The following is a 26110-nucleotide window of genomic DNA, read 5'->3' on the forward strand; positions in this document are numbered from 1 at the left end:
GCCACATGCCCCGGCAGTCGCTGTCACGGCCCTGAGGGGTGCGGGCACCAAGGGGCTGCGGGTGGAGGCCAAGGAGCCAGAGGGGCAGCAGGCGCAGCCCCTTGCACTCAAGTTCAGCTCTCAAAGGTGCCGCCTCACTCCCCGCCCCGGGGCCCCATCCTGCCTCGCGGGCCGAGGTCCTACAGGTGCTGCCCTGGCGCCGCCCCCTCCTGGCACAGCTGACTCTGTCGCCGCGCTGCTGCCGCCTTCATGATTCTATCATTTCATTTTAAATCAGAGTAAGAAGTGGTCCGTTGGGGGTATGTGGAAAATATAGGAGCATTTTGGGCTCTACAATATATGAGGTATGCTAATGGATTTAATCCTTAGTCCAGGATGCCAAGGACTCCGAAGTGAACTGGACAAGTGCACACAAGTAAGAATTTTCCAACAAAAGAGTATAATTTAATGTTATAAAATAGTAACTAAATGAATATAAAAATAAACTAGTTACTTTGTTTGTTTACAGCAATTATACTAACACAAAAGTATAAGGTTCTAAAAATTATTTTTAATTTTGATAATTAAAAGTACCTCCTTGAAGCAGCACTTTAATTTTAGAGATGTCCCTGCAAATATAATTTTCTTATGGTACATTGTACCTATCTAAATGGCACATAGAGTTGATTCCATTTGTATGTGATGAATAGCTTGTAGTCATTCAACAAGTTGTACACTCATGGATGCATATAGGCTATAGATGCCCTACTTTTGGCACTGGCCAATCCTTATTGAAGATTAGAATACAATGAGACAAAAATGGTGGTATAACTGGTGATAGATTGGGATGTATTTGATATTGGAAAAATTAACATTGGGACTATTACATAGGCCCAACGAACTCTTTTTCTTTTTATAAATTAAAAATGATAGAGATGTAGTATTCAATGTTACATATTTGCAGTTCATGACTAAAGCCTGCCATGTCACCTAGTTTAGGCCTATGAAATTCCCAACCATTCAGTCTTTTTTATTGGCCTAAAAGCTCCATAAATAATATAAAGGAACAATTTTTATTGAGCTAATATTCATGTAACATAAAATTCCATTTTAAAGGGTACATTTTATATCATAAAATTCAGGGCATTTAATACATATGAAATGTTCTGCAACCAACACTAATTCTAGTTCCAGAACATTTTCATTACCTTAGAAAGAAGTTTCTTACTCATTAATCAGTCATTTCCCATTACCTCTAGCCCTAGACTCGGCCAATCAGTAATCTACCTTCTGTCTCTATCAGTTTGCTATTCTAGACATTGTAATCAAAACTGTGTGGCCTTTTAAAAAAAATTTTTAGTGAAACATGTATTGGTACATTTTAGATATACATAATGACAACATTGATCATAGGGAATTTGTACCAGTACATGATATATCTTGCTTTTGCTGTCTTCTACTTGCCATGAACTATTTCTTCTTTGTGATGCCCCCTGCCATACCACCCTGTCTTGGAAATAGCCAACTATGAACTGAAACCTCTACAAACTGTGAGCCAAATAAACCTTTCCTCCTTAAACAAAACAAAACAAAACAAGACAAAACAAAATGGTGTGGGCTTTAGTGTCTGGTGTCTTTAAATTAGCACAGTGTTTTCAAGGCTCATCTATGCAGTAGCATATATCAGTACTCTATTCTTCTTTAGGGCTGAACAGTATTTCAGAGTATGGGCATACCATACTTTCTTCATTTATTTTTTTTCCTTGACATTTGGATTGTTTCCATCTTTTGCCTATGATCAATAGTAAAGCTATGAATAGTCCTGTGTAAGTATTTATTTGAATTGTTGTTTTCAATTTTTTTGAGAATATACTTAGGAGATAAACTTCTAGGTCACCTAGAATCTCTACATTGAACTTTATTAGGAACTGTACAACTATTTTCTATACCAATATTTTAAATTTCTAGTATGAATTTAGGAGGATTCTGATTTCTTCAACTCCTTGTCAACACTTATTTTTATTCATTCATTTAATTTTAGCCTTCCCAGTGATTATGAAGTAGTACCTCATCATGCTTTTGATTTGTATCTATAAACGACTAATGATGTAGAGCAGTTTGTCATATGTTTATTTGATATGTGTATTTTTTTTGAGAAATCTTTATTCAAGTCCTCCCCCATTTTTAATTTGGATTGTCTTTTCTTATTGAGCTGTAAGATTTTAAAAAATATATTCTTAATATTTGAACATAAGATGTATGAATTGCAAATATTTTCTTCCATTCTTTGTGTGGTGTTTTCACTTTCTTGGTAGTATTATTTGATACACAAAAGTTTTAAGTTTTGTTTCTGTTTCATACCTAAGAATCTACTGCCAAATCCAAAGCCATGAGGATTTTTCTCTAAGTTTTATTCTAAGAGTTTGATAGGTTTATGTCTATATTTAGATCTTCAATCCATTTTTTATTGTGATAAAATATATAACTGCTTTTTTACTCTGTTGACTGTGTCCATTGACCCAGAAAAGTTTTAAATTTTATTATAGTCCAATTTATCTATTTTTATTTTTTTCCTCCATGTTTAATGCTTTTGATGTCATATCTAAGAAAATATTGCCAAATTCAATGTCATGAAACTTTTCCACCATGCTTTCTTCTATGAGTTTTATAGCCCTAGCTCTTATGTTTAGGTCTGATTCATTCCATTGTTTTGTAGTAAGTTTTAAAAACAGAATTTGTTCTGCTTCAATACTGTTTTAGGATGAATCAAAACATGTCAGAGTAAAAACAGGCAGCAAATCACAACTTCTCCAGGACCTGGAATCAAGACACCTAGAAAACGACAACTTGGTGAAGAGAAAGAGACAAGCTCCAGGAATCAAGAAAGAGCTGACAGGAAAGCTAGAAATCATAGAGAACCTGGAGAATGTGAAAACATCTCAGAGAAAAAAATGAAGCAGTCTAGAATGCTAAACCAGGCTTTCAGGGAGAGGAACCTGTCTCCCCAAACATAAGGTAAACTCAGAAAGGGTCAGCAGCTCCAATGATAAACAATGGACAAACAGCACTAGGCCCAAGGAAAGCCTATGGTTATTTTAAGTTGCAAATACAGTGTAAGGTTTTACTCTGAAAGTGACTCCTTCCATATGACAAGCTAGTGTTAGAGAAGAAATCCACTGCAGTTCCTGCTATACATATTTGGGAGTGATAGACTCAGTAGACATTTTTGAGAAGGGGTTTATTGTTTAAGACTGAGCTACTCTAGGAATCAGAAATCATGAAACAACCATACTTCAAGGTTTCTGGGGTTACCCGAATGCAGTGACTGCATGGGAGATGGCTGTAAAAGAGCTGCAGGGAGGGATAGTCACAGAACCCCTGAGAAGTTTAAGCAGTGGTGAACTCAGGCTGTGGAAGACTGGCCCCACCCATTGTGGTGAGATGCCAGCCCAATAGCATGTGGTTTTCTTAGGGGGCTGGGTCTAATATACTGGAATTAAGGCCAGAGGACTACTTCCCCACCCTTCTTGCCTACTTCAAGGACAGAACTCAGAGGTCTGTTTTTCCCATCTGCCAAGATTATCAGGGATATACCTTGTCTTGGATGGTTGCCACACCCAAGGGTGTACGGATTGAATGGCTTCTGGATTAAGTGGGACACTTCAGCCCACTGGCTGAAAAGTTAGTTGGGGATAACAGTGGCTTGGGCTCCACAGAAGGGCACAAATACTAAAAGTCACTGAGGCAGTCCTGAGACAGACAACACACCACTGACTGACCCCACATAACAAGAAAGGCAGGGCAGGACTCAGCCTTCCCACAGCTAAAAGTGGGTACAGAAACACAATCAATCATAATTGTGACTCATTATTCCCCACCCCAATATTTGGTGGATTCTTTTACCACAGGCCCTGGAAAGAAACTACTCACCCAAAGACCTCAAAGCAAAGAAATTTTTTAGATTCATTTTTTCTTTGAGCTGGGAGGTCTTTTGTTTCTTTTTTCCTTGTTTGGTGTTTGTTTTATTCTTTTTCTTTTTCTTTTCCTTTTCTTGTTTTTGCTATAACATTTTTACTTAATTTTAATTAGTTTCTTTTAATATTTACTTGGATTTTGAATCTCACTTTTCTCTCCTCTTCATTCTCATCTTTCTTTTCTAAATTTTACTTCTATACTTCCCTTTCCCCACTCTCTCCATTTTTTATGATTACTACTATTAAGCTTTCTTAATTTTAGTGAACTAGTCTACTGTTACTGCTAACGGTGGTGTGGTTGGTGTCTTTAGTAGATTTACTGTAAGTCAGTATTTAGTTTGTCTTTGGCCTATATTATTATTGCAGCTCTCTTTTCTATTGTTAAGGATAGGGTAGTTGTCACTTTCAATTGGTTCTTATGGTATGTCAATATTTGGTTTGTCATTAATCTATTGCTTTTGCAGATTTATTTTCTATTGTTAATGGTGGCACAGTTGTTGCTTTTAATTTTTTATTGTATGTCAATATCTGCTTATTCTTTTTTGCTCCATTAAGTTTATTGGTACATTTTAGGTATAAAATACAGTTACAATCATCATTAGGATCTTGTACCATTACATGATGTATCTTGGTTCTTATTTTTTCCACTTCCCCTCCCCTACCTTCACCCCCTCCACCCTTCCCTATTTGCAAAGACTTTGTTTCCATTTTTTTTCTTTTCTCATATTTTTTCTTTTCCTTCTTTCCTTTCCCCTACCTCCCCAATTCCCCTACTCCTTTAGAAGTTTTCTTCCTATTACACAATATCAATTATACATTTTTTAAATTACAATATCAAGATCTAGAAGACATCACCACAGATTTTACAGAATTTAAAAGGATATAGAAAAAATATTACAAAACTCTTTTTTGAAATAAATTTGACAACTAAGAAATACCTTGGAAGACAAATTAATGAAACTAACACTGGAGGAAATATAAAATTTGAATAGCACCTATTAAAGAAAGTATATTCCTAGCTTGAAAACCTACCTATATGACAACAGCAGGCTCATATACATTTTACCTAATAAATTATATCAAACAATTAAAGCAGAAAAAAGAAGGAATGCTTTTCCCCTCATTTTAGGAAATCAACATTGTGCTAATCCTAAAACTGGATAAAGATGACTGAAGAAAAAGTATGAATATAGATAGAAATTTGTTTAACAAAGCAAACTATTAGAAGTCAGATCTGCCAGTATGCAGAAAGTGGTTTTATTATAGGGATGGCAGTGTTGGTTCAGCATTGGAAGATCCACCCCCAAAAGTCATCACTTTAACAGAGGAAAGGAAAAAGTCATGTGATCCTGTCAGTAGTTGGAGAAAAAGTATTGGACCAAATTCTACAGCTGTTCATGGTAAAAGCTATCAGGAGACTAGAAGTAGAACAAAACCTTCTCAACAGATCAAAGACATGTACTCCATACTTCCAGAAAAAACACCTTATATGAATGGAGAAGATACAATGCTTTCTCCCTAAGGTGGGGAACGAGGGCAGATATGCCTACTCTTCATCTGTCCATTAAACTTTGAAACATAGGCCCCACCAAAATAGTCTGGCAATAAAATGACACAAATAGGATAGGATTGGCAAGGTAGAAGTAAAATCTTTATATGTAGATGAAATGATCATCTACAGAGAAAAAACTAAGAAATCTCTAGGAGTCCCTAGAACTTGTATTTGAATTTAGCAGTATTAGAAAACACAAGGTATATATAAAAATTCAGGTCTATGTATACTTGCTATAAATAAAGTATTGGATATTGAAATTTAAAAGTTATGTAGGAGCACAAAGGACCTAGAAAAAAAAAGAACAGTGTTGGAAGATGTTTAGTACCTAATTTTAAGACTTCTTCTAAAGCTACAGTAATCAAGGCACTGTTGGTGTAAGGAAAGACATATAGATCATTAGAATAAATCAGAGAATCTAGAAATAGAACCACACATATATGGTCTACTGACTTTTGAAAGATTAACAGTAACATTTTATAGAACATAAACTCAATTCAAGAGCAGAGGAAAAGATAGTGTTGTCAGCAAATCGTACTAGAACACCTGGTATCCGTATATAAAAAATTAATCTCAACCCTTTATTTCCATGCATAAAAATAACATGAAAGGATCTATGAACCTAAATATGAAAGACCAAAACTATAAAGCTTTAAGAAGAAATTATAAGGGAAAATGTTTATGAATTTAGGGTAGACAAGAATTTCCTAGGATATAAAAACCATGATGTATAAAAGAAAAAATTGATAAATGAGATTCCATCAAAATTTAGAACTTTAAATGACATTGTTAAGAAAATGAAAAGTAGTCCTTAAACAGGCCATATTTATAATGCATATAACCTATGACCAGAATATATTAAGAACTCTTACAGCTCATTAATAGACAACCCAATTAAAAAACAGACACAAGAAGATGATAAATAGCCAGTACAGCACAAGGAAAGGTGTGCAACACTAGAATCAGAAAAATACTAATCAGTACAATAACAAGATTGAATTATACACTCATTAGGGAGATGAAGTTATGTTTTATAAGAACAAATGTCAGCTTAGGTGTGAACCAGTTAGAACTTTCTAATACTCCTAATGTGAATGTAAAATGACAAAACCATTTTGGAAAACAATATAGAAATTTCTTGTATTACCGTTAAGAATCAACAGTCCTGTTCTTACGTTTTCACTTCATAGGAATGAAAACACATGTTCACAATAGACTTGTACATACAAGTTGACTATCCGTTATCTGAAATTCTTGGGACCAGAGTATTTCAGATTTTTGTTTGAAATCCACTTGACCTGCAAAGAGGATAGCTACTCCTGCTTTTTTTTTCTTTTTTTTTTTTTTTGGTTACTGTGACATGGAGTGTTGTTTTCCACCCTTCAACTTTCAGACTATGAGTTTCTTTTTGAATTAAATGTGTTTCTTTTTGAATTTATATATTGTTACATTTTAGGTACACACTACATTTACATTTATCATTGGGTGTTTGTTCCTGAACATGATGTATCTTAGTTCTTATTTTTTCCCTATTACCTGTGCACGCTTCACCCCCACTACCCTTCTCTATTTACATAGACTTTGTTTCCATCTTTTTTTCTTTCACATAATTTTTCCTTTCCTTTCTTCCCTTTCCCCTTCCCCTCCCACCACCCCTACACCTTTGGACCTTTTCCTATTTCAAATTATCAATTATTCATTTTAATCATTTTCATCCTTATTTAAACTTTCAGTTTCTCACACTAGAGATACTATTCGGTATTTACACGTGTCTTATTTATTTCACTTAAGAGTATGGCCTCAATATGCATCCATTTAGCTATAAATGAATCTATTTTCTCATTCTTCATGGCTGAGTAGTACTCCATTTTATAAAAAAACCACATCTTCTTTAGCCAGTTTCCAGTTGATGGGCACTTGGGCTGTTTCTAAGCTTTAGGTATTATTACAAACTGTGCTGCTATAAACATAGGTGCACATATATTGCTGTGGTATGATTCTTTTAATTCTTTGGGGAAGATTCCCAGTAGGGAAATAGCTGGGTCAAAGGGGACCTCTAGTCCTAGTTCTTTGAGGTATCTCCATACGGATTTCCACAGTGGTTGCACCAGTCTGCACTCCCACCAACAATGGACAAGGGTTCCTTTCTCTCCACACCCCTGCCAGCATTTGTTATTGGTTGATTTCTTGATAGCAGCCATTCTTTCTGGGGTGAGTTGGAATCTCAGTGTTGTTTTCATTTGCATCTCTCGAATGACCAGTGATATTGAACATTTTTTCATATATTTATTTGCTGTTTTTACTTCTTAGTCTGAGAATGTCTGGTCATTTCAGATGCCATTTTTGAATTGGGTCTTTGAATTTGGGGGGTCGGATTTTTTTCAATTCTTTATATATTCTAGAGAGTACACCTTTGTCTGAGGTAGAGCGGCTAAAAATTTCTTCCCATATTGTAGGTTGTCTTTTAGCTCTGTTGGTAGTTTCTCTTGCAGTGCAGAAGCTTTTTAATAAGATGAGATTCCAGTTGTTGATTCTTTGTGTTAGCTCCCATGCTACTGAAGTTTTGTTCATAAAGTCTTTTCCTATGACAATATCATTGAGAGTTCTACCTAACTTATTGTCCAGCAAGGTTAGTGTTTCTGTCTTGATATTTAGCTCTTAAATCCACTTTGACCTTAGTTTAGTGCACGGTGATAGGTATGGGTCTAGTTTTAATCTCTGACAGGTTGAAATCCAGTTTCTCCAACACCATTTATTGAACAGGCTATCTTTTCTCCAATGAGGGAGATTGGCTCCTGTGTCAAAGATGAGGTGGCTGAGTATGTCTGGAGTTGTTTCTGCATCTTCTAATCTATTCTACTGATCTTCAGGTCTGTGTCTTTGCCAGCACCATGCTGTTTTTATCACAGTAGCTTTGTTGTATAGTTTCAAGTTGGGGCCTGTGATACCCTCAGCCATGTCTCTGTTGCCCAGAATTGCTTTAGCTATTCTAGGTTTCTTCTGCTTCCAAATGAATTCCTGGATTGTTTTCTCCAGTTCTGTGAAGTATATTGTTGGAATTTCAATCAGTATTGCATTAAATCTATATAGTAGTTTTGGAAGTATGGCCATTTTCACTATATTGGTTCTTCCTACCAAGGAACAAGGGATATCTTTCAATTTTCTTATATCCTCTTTGATCCCCTTCTTCACATTGCTGTAGTTTTCAATGTAGAGGTCTTTTGCTTCCTTTGTTAGGTTGATTCCGAGATATTTCATTTTTTTGGATGCTATTGTAAAAGGAATTATTTCCCAAATTTCTCTCTTAATGTGTCTGCTATTTGCGTATAAGGCTATTGTTTTTTGAGTGCTGACCTTATATCCAGCTACTCTACTGAATCTTTCAATTAGGTCTAGAAGGCTTTTAATGACTTTTTTGTGTCTTCTATGTAAAGTATCAAATCATCAGCAAATAATGACAGTTTCACTTCTTCCTTTCCTATCTTTATTCCTTCTATTTCTTTCTCTTTTCTAATTGCTATGGCTAATGTTTCCAGAAAAATATTGAACAGGAGTGGTGATAGTGGGCATCCTTGTCTTGTTCCTGATTTTAGCGTGAAAGTTTTTGGTTTTTGACCATTTAGTATGATGTTGGCTGTTGATTTTTCATAGATAGCCTTAATCAGGTTGAGATAAAGACCTTCTATTCCAATTTTCTGTAGCGTTTTTCTCATGAATGGGTGTTGGATTTTGTCAAATGCCTTTTCTGCAACTATTGAAATGATCATATGGCTTTTGTCCTTGACTCTGTTAATATAATGTATTACATTTATTGATTTATGGACGTTGAACCATCCTTGCATCCCTGAGATAAATCCGCCTTGGTCAGGGTGTATGATCATCTTGATGACCCTCTGTATTCTGTTTGCCAGTATCTTGTTGAGGATTTTTGCATCTATGTTCATTAGGGAGATTGGCCTGTAGTTCTCTTTTTGGGTTGGGTCTTTCCCTGGTTTTGGAATCAAAGTAACACTTGCTTCCAGGAAAGAATTTGGAAGACTTGCTTCCCTTTCAATTTCCTGGATGAGTTTAAAGAATCATGGCGATAGTTCTTCTTTAAACATCTTGTAGAATTCAACAGTGAACCCATCAGGACTTGGGCTTCTCTATGTTGGTAAATTTATTATTACATTTTGAATTTCACTCATTGTATTTGGGGTGTTTAGAATTTCTATATCTTCTTTATTTAACTTTGGCAATTTGTATGTATCTAGGAATCTGTCCATTTCTTTCTTGTTTTCCATTTTATTAGAGTACAGGTTCTCAAAATAGGTATTGATGATCTTCTGGATTTCTGCTGGATCTGTTGTGGCTTCTCCTTTGCCATTCTTAATTGCATGGATTTGAGCCTTTTCTTTCCTTTTTTTGATAAGGTTGGCTAAAGGTTTATCAACTTTATTTATTCTTTCAAAAAACCAGCTCTTCGATTCATTGATTTTTTTTGTATCATTCTCTTAGTCTCCATTTCATTGATTTCTCCTCAAATCTTTATAATTTCCTTTCTTGTACGAGCTTTGGGTTTGTTATGCTCTTCATTTTCTAGGAGCTTGAGGTTCTGCATTAGGTTATTTAACTGAGTTCTCTCTGTTGTCCTAATATGGGCATTCACTGCTATGAATTTCTTGCGTAGAACTGCTTTCATTGTGTCCCACAGGTTCCTGTATGTTGTACTGGCATTATCATTTACTTGTAGAAACTGTCGAATTTTTCTTTAATTTCCTCTGTGACCCATTGGTTGACCAGGAGAGTGTCATTCAATTTCCATGTGATTGTGGGTGTTTTGCGGTTTCTTATGTTATTGATCACCACTTGTATTGCTGTATGGTCTGATAATTTACAGGGGATAACTTGAATTCTTTTACATTTACTTAGATTTGCACTATGAGCTAGCATGTGATCTATCTTGGAGAATTACCTGTGTGCAGCTGAAAAGAATGTGTATTCTGATTTTGTGGGGTGGAACACTCTGTAAACATCTATTAAGTCCATTTGTTCAATAGCTTGGTTCAGTTCTAGAATTTCATTTTTAATTTTTTTCCTAGATGATCTGTCTATTTGTGATAGAGGGGTGTTGAGGTCCCCCACTACAATTGTGTTATTGTTTATTTGGTTTTTCATGTCCATTAGTATTTGTTTTGTATAGTTGGGGGCATTCGTATTTGGTGCATATTTAGGATTGTCATCTCTTCCCCTTGGATTGTTCCCTTCACAAGGATGTAGTGACCATCTTTGTCTCTCTTAATTAGTTTTGGTTTGAAATCTACTTTGTCTGCAAATAAGACTGCTACCCCTGCTTTTTTCTGGGATCCTGGTCACGTGGAGAACTGTTTTCCATCCTTTTACTTTCAGTCTATGAATTTCCTTTTGAGTTTGATGTGTTTCTTGTATACAGCATATTGCTGGATTTTGCTTCTTAATCCATTCTGTCAGTCTGTTTTTTTTTTTGATTGGGGAATTGAGGCCATTATCACTGATAGTTATAATTGAGAGATATTGACTCATTCTTGCCATGATGTTTTATTGTTGTTGGCTCTTTTCCTATTTTTCCTCCTTTCCCTTTAGTGCCTTACCTTGCATGGTGTCTTCTCTCTGTTATCCCTCGTGGAGTTGTGACCTTCCTCGTCTTTTCTAGGATATTGCTTAAAATTGTTTGGAGTGCTGGTTTGGTGTTCATGAAATTTCTCAGGTGTTCTTTGTCATGAAAGTATCTAATTGCTCCATCGATTTTGAAAGATAATTTTGCAGGATACAACAGTCTAGGTTGGAAGTTATTTTCTTTTAGGGCTTGAAATACTTCACTCCAGGCTCTCCTTGATTTGAGGGTTTGTGTTGAGAAATCTGCCATGATTCTGATGGGCTTTCCTTTGTAGGTGATTTGTTTCTTTTCTCTAACTGCCTGTAGAATTTTGTTCTTCTGTTGGGTTTCTGGGATCTTGACTATTACAGGTCTAGGTGTAGATTTTTTTTGGTCATTGCTAGTTGGAGTTCTATATGCCTCACTTATCTGTATGCCCAATTCTCTATCTCTGTCTGGGAAGTTTTCTGCTATTACTTCTGTGAACAGTTTTTTTATGTCAATTGTACTTTCTCCTGTTTTTTCTAGGACTACTATCAGTCATATGTTATTCTTCTTTGCATCATCTAGCAGCTGTTAGATTGATTTCTCATGGTCCCTTACTATCTTTAAGAAATCTCTGTTTTCATGGTCCTTAAATGCACTCCTGTCTTCTATATCTGATATTCTGTCTTCAGATTCACTTAGTCTGCTCTGCATGCTTTCAATGGAGTCTTTAATCTCCTGGATATCTGTTTGAATCTGTTTCATGGATTCCATTTCTTTATGTTCAGCAATCATGGTTTCCATTTCTTTCTTATGCTGGGCATTCATGGCTTCCAGCATGTTTCTGATCTCATCTATTTTCTTGTCTGTTTCTGCTCTAGAGTTTCTAATCATGTCTTTCACTGTACTCACCATCTCTGTATTTATCTGGGAGATTATTTCTGCTTTGAATTTTTCTAGAGCCTCATGCATCTGCTTTGTTACTTCCTGTGCTATCACTTCAGGGTGTCCAGGTGGTTGATTATTAGACTTTTCCACCTCATTTCCCCCAGAATTTCCTTTTTGTGGCATGGAAGCCTGTGTTTGTGCCTTGCTTAAATGTCTTCTCATTTTTGTTTTTGGTACTGTCCTTGGTTTAATTCCTGGGTTGATATTTCCAAATTGCTTAATGCAGGTATCTTTGTTGCTTGTGTTTAAAACTGTTGTGGTATGATTGCTTTTCAGAGGCATCTTCCAGGTATGGCTTGTGCTTAGTTTTTGAGACTCTAATGAATCTGAGGCTATTTTATTTTCCATATACCAGGAAGGAAAATTGGTCAGATCAATCACAACATGTTAGGCCAAATGTTACAATCAGCAATACCATAGCATCAAGCGCAGCTTAGAAAATGACAATTTGTGGTAGTTGTTAATCTATCACATTTATCTACGTGAAGTATAATCCCCTGTGCCTCTGTATTGTGGGATCAGGTAGCAGAAGAGCCGGAAGGCCGGGTGCGGGGGATGGAATTAGGCCTTGCTTGCACCCACATGGCTAAGCGGAGCACCGGATGAAGGCAGGGCTCCAAGCCACTCCCACGACCCCACCGTGCTGTGGGCAGGAACCGGAACCCAGCCTAGGAGCCCCAGGCTGCCCAGCCGACCCATGGAGAGAAGCACCGGATCAAGCCCTGGATGCTTTTATCTGTGCTTCCCACCTGCTGGCTATCTTAAATGTGTTTCTTGTATGTAGCATATTGTTGGAACTTGCTTCTTGACCCATTCTGCCAGTCTCTTTCTTTTGATTGGTGAATTGAGACCATTAACATTGATGGTTATAACTGATATATATTGACTTATCATTGTCATGACTTTTCCTTTTTGATGGATTCTCCCCCTTTGTGTTTAATTTCTTGTCACACCCAATGGATTCATTCTGCTGGGCTTCCTGGGGTTGTGATCTTCATTGTCTTTTCCTAGGATATTGTCTAAAATTTTTTGGAGTGCTGGTTTGGTATTCTTGAAGTTCCTAAGGTGCTCTTTGTCATGAAAGTATCTTATTTCTCCATCAATTTTGAAAGATAATTTTGCAGGGTACATCAATCTGGGTTGGAGGCTGTTTTACTTTAGGGCTTGGAAGACATCAGTCCAAACTCTTCTTGCCTTGAGGGTTTGCTTTGAGAAGTCTGCTGTGATTCTGATGGGCTTTCCTTTGTATGTGATTTGTTTCTTTTCTCTAACTGCTTGTAGAATTTTGTTCTTCTCTTGGGTTTCTGGAATCTTAACTACTATATGCCTATGTGTAGATTTTTTTTGATCACAGTTAGTTGGAGCCCTATAAGCCTCATTTATCTGCATGTCAAGTTTTGTCATTACTTCTGTGAACAGCTTTTTTATGTCATCTGTCCTCTCTCCTGTTTCTTCATTGACTCCAATCAGTCCTATGGTATTCTTTTTTGCATCACCTAGAAGCTGCTGGATTGATTTCTCATGGTCCCTTACAATTTTAAAGAAATTTTTCTTTTCTTTGTCACTAGTTGCAATCTTATCTTATGTATCTGAAATTCTGTCCTCACATTGGCTCATTCTGTTACATAAACTTTCAATGGAGTTTTTAATCTCCTAGAAATCTGTTTGCATGTGTTTTATGGATTCCATTTGTTTCCTATGTTGGGATTCCATCATGTTCCTCAGCTCCTCTATTTTTTTTATCTGTCTCCTCTCTAGATTTATTAATCATGTCTTGCACTGTGGGCACAATCTCTATTGTTATCTGAGAAATTATTTCTGATTTCACTTTTTCCAGATCCTCTTTTGTTGCCAGTTCAGGGAGTCCAGGTGGTTGAGTATCATATTGCTCCATCTTGTTTCCCTTTGGGCTTGTTTTAGGTGATCTGGAAGACCAGTTTTGAAACTTTTTTATGTGTCTTCTCATTTCAATGGAAGGGGTGCTGCTGGCACCCATGCGGCTCACCTCCTCTGTGCTCGTGTGTGTGTGTGTGGGGGGGTATGGTGGCCCAGAAGCCTCCTCTTGTGCGCTGGGAGCAGCTCACCTCCTCTGTGCTTGTGGGGGTGATATCTGGTTATTCTTAGTGTCATAAAAATTACTGTGGTTCATTTTCTCACTAAGTGATGCTGGGGTAAAAGCCCCTAAAAAAGGCTGGAGACCCTTAGATATTACATTCACTAAGTTGAAGCAGAATGTAAAAACCAAAACCTAGCCAAACTGAAGGATACATCACAAGGAGACATAATCTAATTTCAGAAATCTTCAGAGTAGTAACAGAGTTTTTCTACCCCAACTGTTTTTCTTTTTTTTTTTGTACTGGGGATTATACTTGGGACCTTGTGCTTGCCAGGCAGGCGGCAGAACCACTGAGCTAAATCCCCGGCCCCCCAAGTATTTTTCAACCTTCATACAGTTGCATTAGGAACATGAGAAAGCAAGGCAAGAGAACAAGATGTCTCTTAAACCCCTTAACTCCCCAAAAGGTAATTATCAGGAGCATGGAGTAGAGGAAGTCATAGGCAAAGAACTCAGAAATGTTGGAAGAGATCAAAGATAAAATGTATAAGCAAATTCATAAAATGTCTTGAGAAGTTAAAGAGGATTTAAATAAACAAAAGAAGGGCTGGAGATTTAGCTCAGTGGTTCTGCCATCTGCCTCATTAAGTGCAAGGTCCCAAATTCGATACCCAGTACCAAAAAAAAAAATAAATAAACGAAGGACTTAATAAAATATTCATTGAGCTTAAAAAATACATAGACAATGTGTTGAATCAATTACACAGTATAATACAAGACATGAATGACCACTTTGTTAAAGAATTAGAAATTATGAAAAAGCTTCAAGCAGAAATCCAGGATATAGAAAATTCAATTGCAAGCATGGGAAGCATGTTCACCCAGTGTGAAGATAAGAGTATCAGAAGCTGAAGACAAAGCTGATGTAGTAGATCATATATTCAGTGATAGCCTAAAATCAACAAGACACCATGGAAGCTGTATCGAAGAACAGCTTGATGACTTAAAAAAGTATAAAATAAATATCAGAATTATGGGAATAAAAGAAAAATTAGAAGATGGCTCCAAAGGTTTAAAATTACTGAGATGATAGCATAAATGGTTAAAAATTTAGGAAAATAATTCAACATTAAAGTAGAACAGTTATATAGAACCCTAAATAGCCATGGACAGAAAAGAATGTCTCCATGACACATCATAATCAAAATTCCAAAAATTCAAAACAGAAATTCCAGAATACATAAAGGCAAGAAAATGAAAGAAATCTATAATGAAAACTAAAGTACTCCGAAGAAAAGAGCCTGAGGAGAATATCAGAAGATGAGAAAACATCCTCTGTTCCTGGACAGGCAGAACTATTATTGTCAAAATGGACATATTACTAAAAGTCATAGATTTAATGCAATTCCAGTTAAAATATAAACAGCATTCTTCACAGAAATAGAAAAAAGAATCCTAACATTTACATAGGACCAGAATAGATCCAGAATAGCCAAACATTCCTGAGCAATAGGAGCAAAGCAGTTGGCAATACAATCAAGATTTCAAACAATACTGATAAAACAGCATGGTCTGATACATGACATGTGTATCAGTGGAACACAACTGAGACTTCAGAAAAAAAACCCAGGTACCTTCAGCCATCTAATCATTAACAAAAAGGCAAAAGCATATGCTAGAGGAAAGATAGCCTGTTCACCAAATGGTGCTGGGGAAAAAAAGATATGCATATATAGCAATTTCTCAAGGTGAGTGTAATTATTATACATGTCACAAGCATGTACACAAGAAAAGAAACTTTAAAAAGCTTGCTTTGGCTATTTAAGATTCCTTGACATTTGATGTTTAAGGATGGAATTTTCTATTATTTTTGCAAAAACGAGGCATTTTTGTTAGAGATTGTATTGAATCATTGGTTTAAGTAGTATTGTCATCTTAACATTAAATCCTTCAATCTACGAGCCTGGGTGTTTTTCCATTTATTTGTATCTATTTTTTTCAATGACTTTTATTTTTCAGTGCAACCAAGTCTTTTATCTCATTTGTTAAATTTATAAATATTTTATTTTATTAATGTGGTGCTAGGGATCAAATCTATGGCCTCATCCTTTCTGGGAAAGTACTTTACCAGTAAGCTACATTTTCATGCCAGCATATCTTATTTTTTTGATACTACTGTAAAAGGAATTCTTTAATTTTTAGAATTTTTCATTGTTAATGTACCCAGATTCACTTGGAATTTTTGTGTTAATGTGTTGGTTTTGTATCCTCCAACTTTGCTGAACTCATTTCATAGTTATAACCTATTTGTTCATATGTGCATGGAGTCTTTAGGGATGGATATCCCTGTCTTCTGTGAAAAGAGGACATTTTTCTATCCATTTGCCTTTTTTTCCTTTTTGCCTACTTGTACTGGCTAGAAAAACTGTCCTTTTTAGGGGAGGAATTTGAGAATCAGTGTCAATTCTTCCCTGGATATTTAATAGAATTCACCTGTGAAGCCATGTAGCCCTGGAATTTTCTTTGTTGATGATAGGTTTTTAATTAATATGTAATTTTGTTTTACTTTTTACAGTTCCATTCATATTTTTTTTCTTGAGTCAATTCTATTGGTGTGTTTCTAGGAATTTGTCCATTTCCCCTAGGTTATCTAATTTGTTGACACAATTTTTCATATTATTTTCTTATAAACTTTTCTATTTCTGTAATATCTCTACTTTTTTCTCTCTTCCTTCCCTCCTTCTCTCCCTCCTTCAATTGCTTCCTTCCTCCTTCCCCTCTCTCTCCCTCTTGTTCCCTTCCTCCTTTCCTTTCTTCTTGGTCTAGCTAAAGATTTGTCAATTTTGTTGATCTTTGCAAAATCTCACTTTGGATGGTTTTTATTCTCTGTATTATTTCTATTCCCTATTCAGTTTATTTCTTTTTTTAATTAAATTCTTTTATTGGTACATTGTAGGTATACAACACAATTACATTTCTCATTAGGAATTGTACCTTTACATAATGCCTCTTGGTTCTTATTTTTTCCCCATTCCTAGCCCTCCCTTCACCCCATCCACCCTTCCCTATTTACATAGATTTTGATTCCATTTTTTTTCTTTTCTCATAATTTTTCCTTTCCCTTCTTCCCTTTCCCCTTCCCCTCCCGCCACCCCTACACCTTTGGACCTTTTCCTATTTCAAATTATCAATTATTCATTTTAATCATTTTCATCCTTATTTACACTTTCATTTTCACACACTAGAGATACCATTCCGTATTTACACATGTGTGTCCTATTTATTTCACTTAAGAGTATGGCCTCAATCTGCATCCATTTAGCTATAAATGACTCTAGTTTCTCATTTTTATGGCTTAGTACTCCATTTTGTAAAAAAATCACATCTTCTTTAGCCAGTTTCCAGTTGATGGGTACTTGAGCTGTTTCTAAGCTTTAGGTATTATTACAAACTGTGCTGCCATAAACATAGGTGCCCATATATTGCTGTGGTATGATTCTTTTAATTTTGGGGGGAAGATACCAAGCAGGGGAATAGCTGGGTCAAATGGGACCTGTAGTTCTAGTTCTTTGAGGTATCTCCGTATGGATTTCCACAGTTGTTGCACCAGTCTGCACTCCCACCAACAATGGACAAGGGTTCCTTTTTCTCCACACCCCTGCCAGCATTCGTTATTGGTTGATTTCTTGATAGCAGCCATTTTTTCTGGGTGAGGTGGAATCTCAGTATTGTTTTCATCTGCATTTCACGAATGACCAGTGATGCTGAACATTTTTTTGTATATTTATTTGCTGCTTTTCTTCTTTGTCTGAGAAATGTTTCTTCATTTCACATGTCTATTTTGAATTGGGTCTTTGAATTTGGGGGTCTGATTTTTTTCAGGTCTTTATATATTCTAGATAGTAGTCCTTCGTCTAAGGTACAGCTGCTAAATTTTTTTTTCTCACATTGTATGTTGTCTCTTAGCTCTGTTGGTGGTATCTCTTGCAGTGTAGAAGCTTTTTTGATATGATGAGATCCCAGTTGTTGATTTTCTGCTAGTTTCTGTGCTGCTGCAGTTTTGTTGATAAAGTCTTTTGCTATGCCAATGACTTCAAGAGTTCTACCTAACTTATCTTCCAGCAAGTTTAGTGTTTCCGTCTTAATATTTACATCTTGAATCCACTTCAATCTTACTTTAATGCATGGTAATAGATAGGGGTCTACTTTCAATCTTTGGCAGGTTGAGATCCAGTTTTTCCAACACCATTTATTAAATAGGCTATCTTTCCTCCAATGAGGGTGATCGGCTCCTTTGTCAAAGATGAGGTGGCTGAGTATGTCTGCAGTTGTTTCTACGTCTTTTAATCTATTCCACTGATCTTCGGGTCTGTTTCTTTGCCAGTACCATGCAGTTTTTATCATAGTAGCTTTGTAGTATAGTTTCAAGTTGGGGATTGTGATACCCCCAGCCATGTCTCTGTTGCCTGGAAATGCTTTTGCTATTCTAGGTCTCTTTTGGTTCCAAATGAATTTTTGGATTCTTTTCTCTAGTTCTGTGAAGTATATTGTTGGAATTTCAATTGGCATTGCATTAAGTCTACATAGTGGTTTTGGAAGTATGGCCATTTTCACTATATTGGTTCTTCTTACCCAGGAACAAGGGATGTCTTTCTATTTTCTTATATCCTCTTCGATCTCACTTTTCAGAGTGCTGTAGTTTTCAGTGTAGAGATCTTTTGCTTCCTTTGTTAGATTGATTCCTAGATATTTCATTTTTTGGATGCTATTGTAAAAGAAATTGTTTCCCTAATTTCTCTCTCAGTGAGTCTGCTATTTGTGTACAAGAAGGCTATTGTTTTTTAGTGTTGACCTTATATCCAGCTAATGTACTGAATCTGTCAATGAAGTCTAGAAGTCTTTTGGCTGAGTTTTTTGGGTCTTCTATGTATAGTATCATATCATCAGAAAACAATGACAGTTTAGCTTCTTCCTTTCCTATCTTTATTCCTTTTATTTCTTTCTCTTTTATAATTGCTATGGCTAATGTCTCCAGAATTATATTGAACAGGAGTGGTGATAGTGGGCATCCTTGTCTTGTTCCTGATTTTAGCGTGAAAGTTTTCAGTTTTTGACAATTTAGTATGATGTTGCTGGTTTTTCATAGATAGCCTTAATCAGGTTGAGATAAAGACCTTCTATTCCAATTTTTTTGTAGGGTTTTCATCATGAATCGGCGTTGGATTTTGTCAAATGCCTTTTCTGCATCTATTGAGATGATCATATGGTTTTTGTCCTTGACTCTGTTAATATAGTGTATTACATATATTGATTTATGGATGTTGAACCATCCTTGCATCCCTGGGATAAATCTGACTTGGTCAGGGTGTATGATCTTCTTGATGACACTCTGTATTGTTTGCCAGTACCTTGTGGAGGATTTTTGCATGAACGTTCAATAGGGAGAATGGCCTGTAGTTCTCTTTTTGGGTTGGGGCTTTCTCTGGTTTTGGAATCAAAGTAACACTTTCTTAAAGGAATGAATTTGGAAGCCTTCCTTCCGTTTCAATTTCCTTGATGAGTTTTAAGTGTAATGGCGATAGTTCTTCTTTAAATATCTTGTAGAATTCAGCAGTGAAGCCATTAGGACCTGAGCTTTTCTTTGTTGGTAAATTTTTTATTACATTTTCAATTTCACTCATTGTGTAATTGGGGTGTTTAGAATTTCTATATCTTCTTTATTTAACTTTGGCAATTCATATGTATCTAGGAATCTGTCCATTCCTTCTGTGTTTTCCATTTTATTAGAGTACAGGTTCTCGAAGTAGGTATTGATGGTCCACTAGATTTCTGCTGAGTCTGTGGTGACTTCACCTTTTTCCTTCTTAATTGCATAGATTTGGGCCTTTTCTTTCCTTTTTTTGATAAGGTTGGCTAAAAGTTTAGCAATTTTATTTATTCTTTCAAAAAACCAACTCTTTGATTCATTGATTTTTTTGTATCATTCTCTTAGTCTTCATTGCATTGATTTCTGCTCTGATCTTTATAATTTCCTTTCTTTTATGAGTTTTGTGTTAGTTATGCTGTTCTTTTTCTAGGAGCATGGGGTTCTGCATTAGGTTATTTTTCTGAGTTCTCTCTGTTTTCCTAATATGGGAATTCACTGTTATGAATTTCCTGCACTGAACTGCTTTCATTGTGTCCCACAGATTCCTGTACCTTGTACTGACATTATCATTTACTTGTAGAAAGTGTCTAATTTATTCTTTAATTTTCTCTGTGACCCATTGGTTGTTCAGGAGGGTGTTATTCAATTCCCTGTGTTTGTGGGTGTTTTGTAGTTTCTTAGGTTATTGATCTCCAATTTTATTGCACTATGGTCTGATAATATATAGGGGGAAATTTCAATCTTTTACATTTACTTAGAAATGTCCTATGAGCTAGCATGTGGTCTACTTTGGAGAATGACCCGTGTGCAGCCGAAAAGAATGTGAATTGTGATTTTGTGGGGTGGAACACTCTGTAAACATCTATTAAGTCCATTTGTTCAATAGCTTTGTCCAGTTCTAGAATTTCATTGTTAAGTTTTTGTCTATATGATCTATTTGTGATAGTCGGGTATTGAGTTCCCCCACTACAATTGTATTAGTGCTTATTTGGTTTTTCATAACCATTAATATTTGTTTTGTATAGTTGGGGCCATTCGTATTTGGTGCATAGATATTTAGGATTATCATCTCTTCCTCTTGGAGTGTTCCCTTCACAAAGATGTAGTGACCATCTTTGTCTCTCTTAATTAGTTTCAGTTTGAAATCTACTTTGTCTGCAAATAAGATTTCTACCCCTGCTTTTTTCTGGGATCCTGGTCATGTGAAGAACTGTTTTCCATCCTTTTATTTTCACTCTATGAATTTCTTTTTGAATTAGGTGTGTGTCTTGTATACAGCCTATTGCAGGATTTTGCTTCTTAATCTATTCTGTCGGTCTAGTTCTTTGGATTGGTGAATTGAGGCCATTAACATTGAGAGTTATAATTGATAGATATTGACTCATTCTTGTCATGATGTTTTACTGTTCTTGGCTCTTTTATTTCTTATTTTACCCCCTTTCCTGTTAGTTTCTTTCCTTGCCTGTTGTTCTTCCTTTGTTGGACCTCATGGAGTTGTGACCTTTGTTGTCTTTTTCTAGGATATTGCTTAGAATTTTTGGAGTGCTGGTTTCATGTTCATGCAATTTCTCAGGTGTTCCTTGTTGTGGAAGTATTTAATTTCCCCATTGATTTTGAAAGATAATTTTGCAGGATACAACAGTCTAGGTTGGAAGCTATTTTGTATTACAGCTTGAAATACTTCACTCCAGGGCTCTTCTTGATTTGAGGGTTTCTGTAGAGAAGTCTGCTGTGATTCTGATGAGCTTTCCTTTGTAGGTGATTTGTTTCTTTTCTCTAACTACCTGAAGTATTTTGTTCTTCTGTAGGGTTTCTGGGTTCTTGACTATTATATGTCTAGATGTAGAATTTTTTTTTTTATCATGACTAGTTGGAGTTCTATATGCTGCACTTACCTGTATGTCCAATTCTCTACCTCTGTCTGGGAGGTTTTCTACTATTCTGTGAACAGTTTTTATGTCAATTGAACATTCTCCTGTTTTTTCTTGGACTATCTGTCTTATGTTATTCTCCTTTAAATCATCTAGTAGCTGCTGGATTGATTTTTTGTGGTCCCTTACTATTTTTAAGAAATCTGTTTTCATGGCCCTTAACTGCAATCCTGTCTTCTATATCTGATATTCTATCTTCAGATTATCTTAATCTCCACTGCATGCTTTCAATGGAATTTTTAGTCTCCTGAATATCCGTTTGAGCCTGTTTCATGGATTCCATTTCTTTTTTATGCTGGGCTATCATGGTTTCCATTCCTTTCTTATGCTGGGCATTCATGGCTTCCTGTATGGTTCTGATCTCATCTATTTGTTTTTATCTGTTTCTCTTCTAGAGTGTCTAATTATGTCTTTCACTGTGCTCACCATCTCTGTAGTTATCTGGGAGATTATTTTTGCTTTGAATTTTTCTAGAGCCTCATTCATGTGTTTTGTTATTTCTTGTGCTATTAGTTCAGGGTGTCCAGGTGGTTGATTATTGGAGTTTTTCACCTCATTTCCCCCAGAATTTGCCTTTTGTGGGGTGGAAGTCTGAGTTTGTGCCTTGCTTAAATGTCTTCTAATTATTGTTTTTGGTACTGTCCTTGGTTTAGTTCCTGGGTTGATACTTTGAAGTTGTTTATTGTAAGTATCTTTGTTGATGTATTTAGAACCCTTATGGAATGATTGCTTCTCAGAGGTGTCTTTCAGATATAGCTGGTCTTTAGGTTTTGAGTCTCTAATGGCTCTGAGGCTATCTCATTTTCACTATACCAGGAAGGACAACCGATTAGGTCAATCACAAGACCTTAGCCCAAGTGATACAATGAACAACACAATAGCATCAAGTACCTCTTAGAAAATGACAATTTCTTGTAGTTATTAATCTATCACCTTTAACTGTGTGAATTAAATCAAAATCAAGGACCAACCCAACATATGTTTATAGTGGATAAGCTCTTCAATATAGCAACTTTACCCTTCAGGATGGGGAGTTATAAGAAGTTGGGGAGGGAGGAATAGCTAGGTAGAAGGAGAGTGGAAGATTAGCAGTGAGGCCAGAGGGCAAAGGCAAGGGAAGGAAAGAGAAGAAATGACAAATAAAGAAGAAGTATAAATTAGGGCCAGAACAGCAACACTAAGGGGAGATGAAGAACAATGTGGGACAGCAAGAGAGTGAGGCAGAAAGAGAGAAAGAAAAGATAAAAGAAAAAAGAAAAATAAAAACTTTAAGAGTTGAAAAGCAGAAAAATAATTAAAAATAAAAGCAAAAAAATAGTGGTAATTTTGAAAATAACAAATAAAATATACAAATGAAGGGCCTCCTTCAGGGTATGTCTCTGCTGTCACAATAAACAATGTGGGCAGCAGTGTGCAGTTATAAGTAAATGAGTCTCAGGTAGTCACAGACCCATGAGATTCATGCAGATTTCTGGCTGCAAGTCCCAAGTTGAGCTCCTTGTACTCCTGCAGGGTTGCACTCTGCAAGGTTCTATTACAGTTTCCAGTTGCCCTTCCCCTGAAGATAGTCCAGGTTCCGATGGGAGGTGATGATCCCTCCAACTTACCAAGCACAGTGGTCTGGTGTGGCTTTATTGCAGAGATTCCCTTCACTTTTCCAGTAGGCTCGTTTCCATCAGGGAGCCTGAGAGAGGCCCTCTCTCTGTTGTTCACTTCTGCAGCTCAGGACAATGGCTTTTATGTCCCCCTGTGCCTCTGTAGTGTGGAACCAAGTAGCTGCACAGCCAAGAGGCCAGAGGCATGGGGGGTGGGGGGCTGTTGTTGCAGGCACCCCGGGGGCATCCTCACTGTGTCCTGGTTGCAAGTGAGTGGAGCGAGCGGGTCGCAGTCAGCCCACGACCGCTATGCTGGGGTGGCCAAGCTGGCGGTTGGTGGGCGTGCCCGGGGATTCCTCACCATGTCTGTGTCCTGGTATCATGTGGGCAGAGTAAGCTGGTCACAGTCAGTCTGCGACCACCGGTTGCAATCAGTCTGCAATCGCTCTTCCCCTTGATTTCTTGATTAACTCCCTACTTCATATTATCTTTTATTTTGCATTATATTTATACTTTGGGTTTCACATATAAGAGAAACCATGCAATGTTTAAGATTGTGTGTCTGATTTATTTCCCTTAAGATTACAGTCTCAAGGCACACCTGCTTTCCTACAAATGACTCAAGTTTATCTTTCTTTATAGCATATTAGTATTCTATTGTGTGTAAATACCACATTTTCTCCATTCATTCATCTGTTGATAGAATTAATGTCTTCTTCCAAGATTTAGCTATTATGAATTGTGTTGGTATAAATATGAGTATGCATGTATCACTGTAATACCATGTCTTTAGTTCTTTTTGGAAGATATCTATTGGGGGAATAGCTAGGTTAAATGGAAATTCTAGTTTTGGTTTTTTTGGTTTTTTGTACCGGGGGTTGAACTCAGGACCTCGCACTTGCCAGGCAGGTGTTGTTCCACTGAGCTAAATCCCTGGCCCTAGTCTCAGTTTTTTGAAGAATCTCCATATTGATTTCTATAGTGTTGTACTAGTTTACATTCCCACCAATAACATAGAAGTGTTCCCTTTTCCCTGCATTCTCATGAGTATTTTAATTATTTGATTTCTTGATGATGGCCATTCTTTCTGGGGAAACATGGAATCTCGGTGCTGTTTGTTAAGCATTTCTTCATATATTTATTGGCCATTTGTTCTTCTGTGACGTGTCTGTTCATTACAGTTGCTCATTTTTTGATTGCATCTTTTATTTGGGGGAGTCTAATTTTTTGAATTGTTTATATATTCTAGATATTAGTCTTCTAAAGAATAAATAGCAAAATAATTTTCTCATCATGTACATTGTCTTTTTGCTGTGTTGGTTATTTCTTTTGCTGTGCAGAGGTCTTTTAATTTGGTATGATCCCATTTGATGATTCTCAGTGATAATTCCTGTACAGTTGGGGTTCTGTTCAGAAAGTCCACCCCTATGACTTCAAGTGTTTTACTTATTTTGTCTTCCAGCAGAGTGTTTCTGTTTTAACATTTAGCTCTGTGATCCATTTTTAACATTTTTTTTTTTTTTTGGTACTGGGGATCAAACTTGGGTCCTTGTGCTTTTGAGGCAAGTGGCAGAACCACTGAGCTAAAACCCCGGTCTCTCTGTGATTCATTTTTATTTCAGTTTGGAACATGATAAAATATATGGATCTTGATTCAATCTTCCACATGTAGAGAGCCAATTTTCCCAACACCATTTAATAAAGACATAATCTTTCCACCTGTGTATGTTTTTGGCACCGTTGTCAAGATGAAATAGTTGAATGTGCTTGAGGTTGTTTCTGTGTTCTCTGTTCTGTTCCATTGTCATGTCTATTTTTTTTTGCCAGCACCATGCCATTTTTATCACTTGCTTTGTAACAAAAATTGAAATTGGCATTATGGTGCCTATCATTTTGCTCTTGTTAGCCAGGGTTCCTTTTGCTATTGTGGATCTTTGCTAGTTCTATATGTATTTTAGGATTTTTTTTTTCAATTCTGTGAAGAATGGTGTTGTTATTTTGACTGTGATTGCATTAAATCTATATATCAAGTTTGGAATTATTGTCATTTTGACTATATTACTTCTGCCTAGCAATGAATAGGGGATATTTTTCCATTTTCTGACATCCTCTTAGATTTTGTTTTTCAGAGTACTGTAGTTTTTGTTGTATAGGTCTTTCACTCACTTAATTAGGTTAATTCCTGTTTCATTTTTCTTGGTGCTACTGTGAATAGAATTCTTTCAGATTCATTCTCAGTGGGTTTGTTATTAGCATACTAGAATGCTACTCATATTTTGGGTTGATTTTGTATCCTGCTACACTACTGAATTTAATTTTAATTATGAGTCTTTTGGGTGTTCTACATAGACCATATTTTAGAGTTTTCTATGTAAAAATCAAGTAATCTGCAAATAATAATATTTGACTTCTTCCTTTGCTATACATATCCTTTTAATTTTTTTTCTTGCCTAATTGTTCTTGCTAATGTTGCAAGTGGTATGTTGAACAGGAGAGGTGATAAATGAGATTCTTGTCATATTCCTAATTTTAGAGGGAACACTTCCAGTTGTTCCCAATTTAATACTATTATAGATAATTAAGTTAATTAGATATCTTGTAGGCAGTTAGACAGGGCCAGCTCTCAAGGAGGCAATATGCAGGACAACTGAGGAGCCAACTTGAAGGACAATCAAGATGTATTCACTGGAGTCCAGCATTGTAAAAGAAGAGAAACTACCACACCCATATTCTTCCATGCTTCCCCTAAGGATGAATAGCAATGATTGATATTCTAAATAGGTGTCAGTCACCTGGGTGGGGGACCAAAGTCTTAACCCACCGGTTCCA

The 26110-nt window shown here is 36.3% G+C and overlaps 1 protein-coding gene across 6 annotated transcripts in view; it reads right to left on the minus strand.

Moving 5' to 3' along the window:
• Zdhhc15 (zDHHC palmitoyltransferase 15) overlaps positions 1–26110 on the minus strand; it is a 195447-nt gene that overhangs the window by 77742 nt on the left and 91595 nt on the right. The gene's annotated exons all lie outside the window — the stretch shown is intronic.

This window comes from Heterocephalus glaber, unplaced genomic scaffold (genome assembly GCF_053883595.1).
Source record: "Heterocephalus glaber isolate CG9 unplaced genomic scaffold, H.glaber_assembly_v1.0 deba00001613, whole genome shotgun sequence".
Lineage (NCBI taxonomy): Eukaryota > Metazoa > Chordata > Mammalia > Rodentia > Bathyergidae > Heterocephalus > Heterocephalus glaber.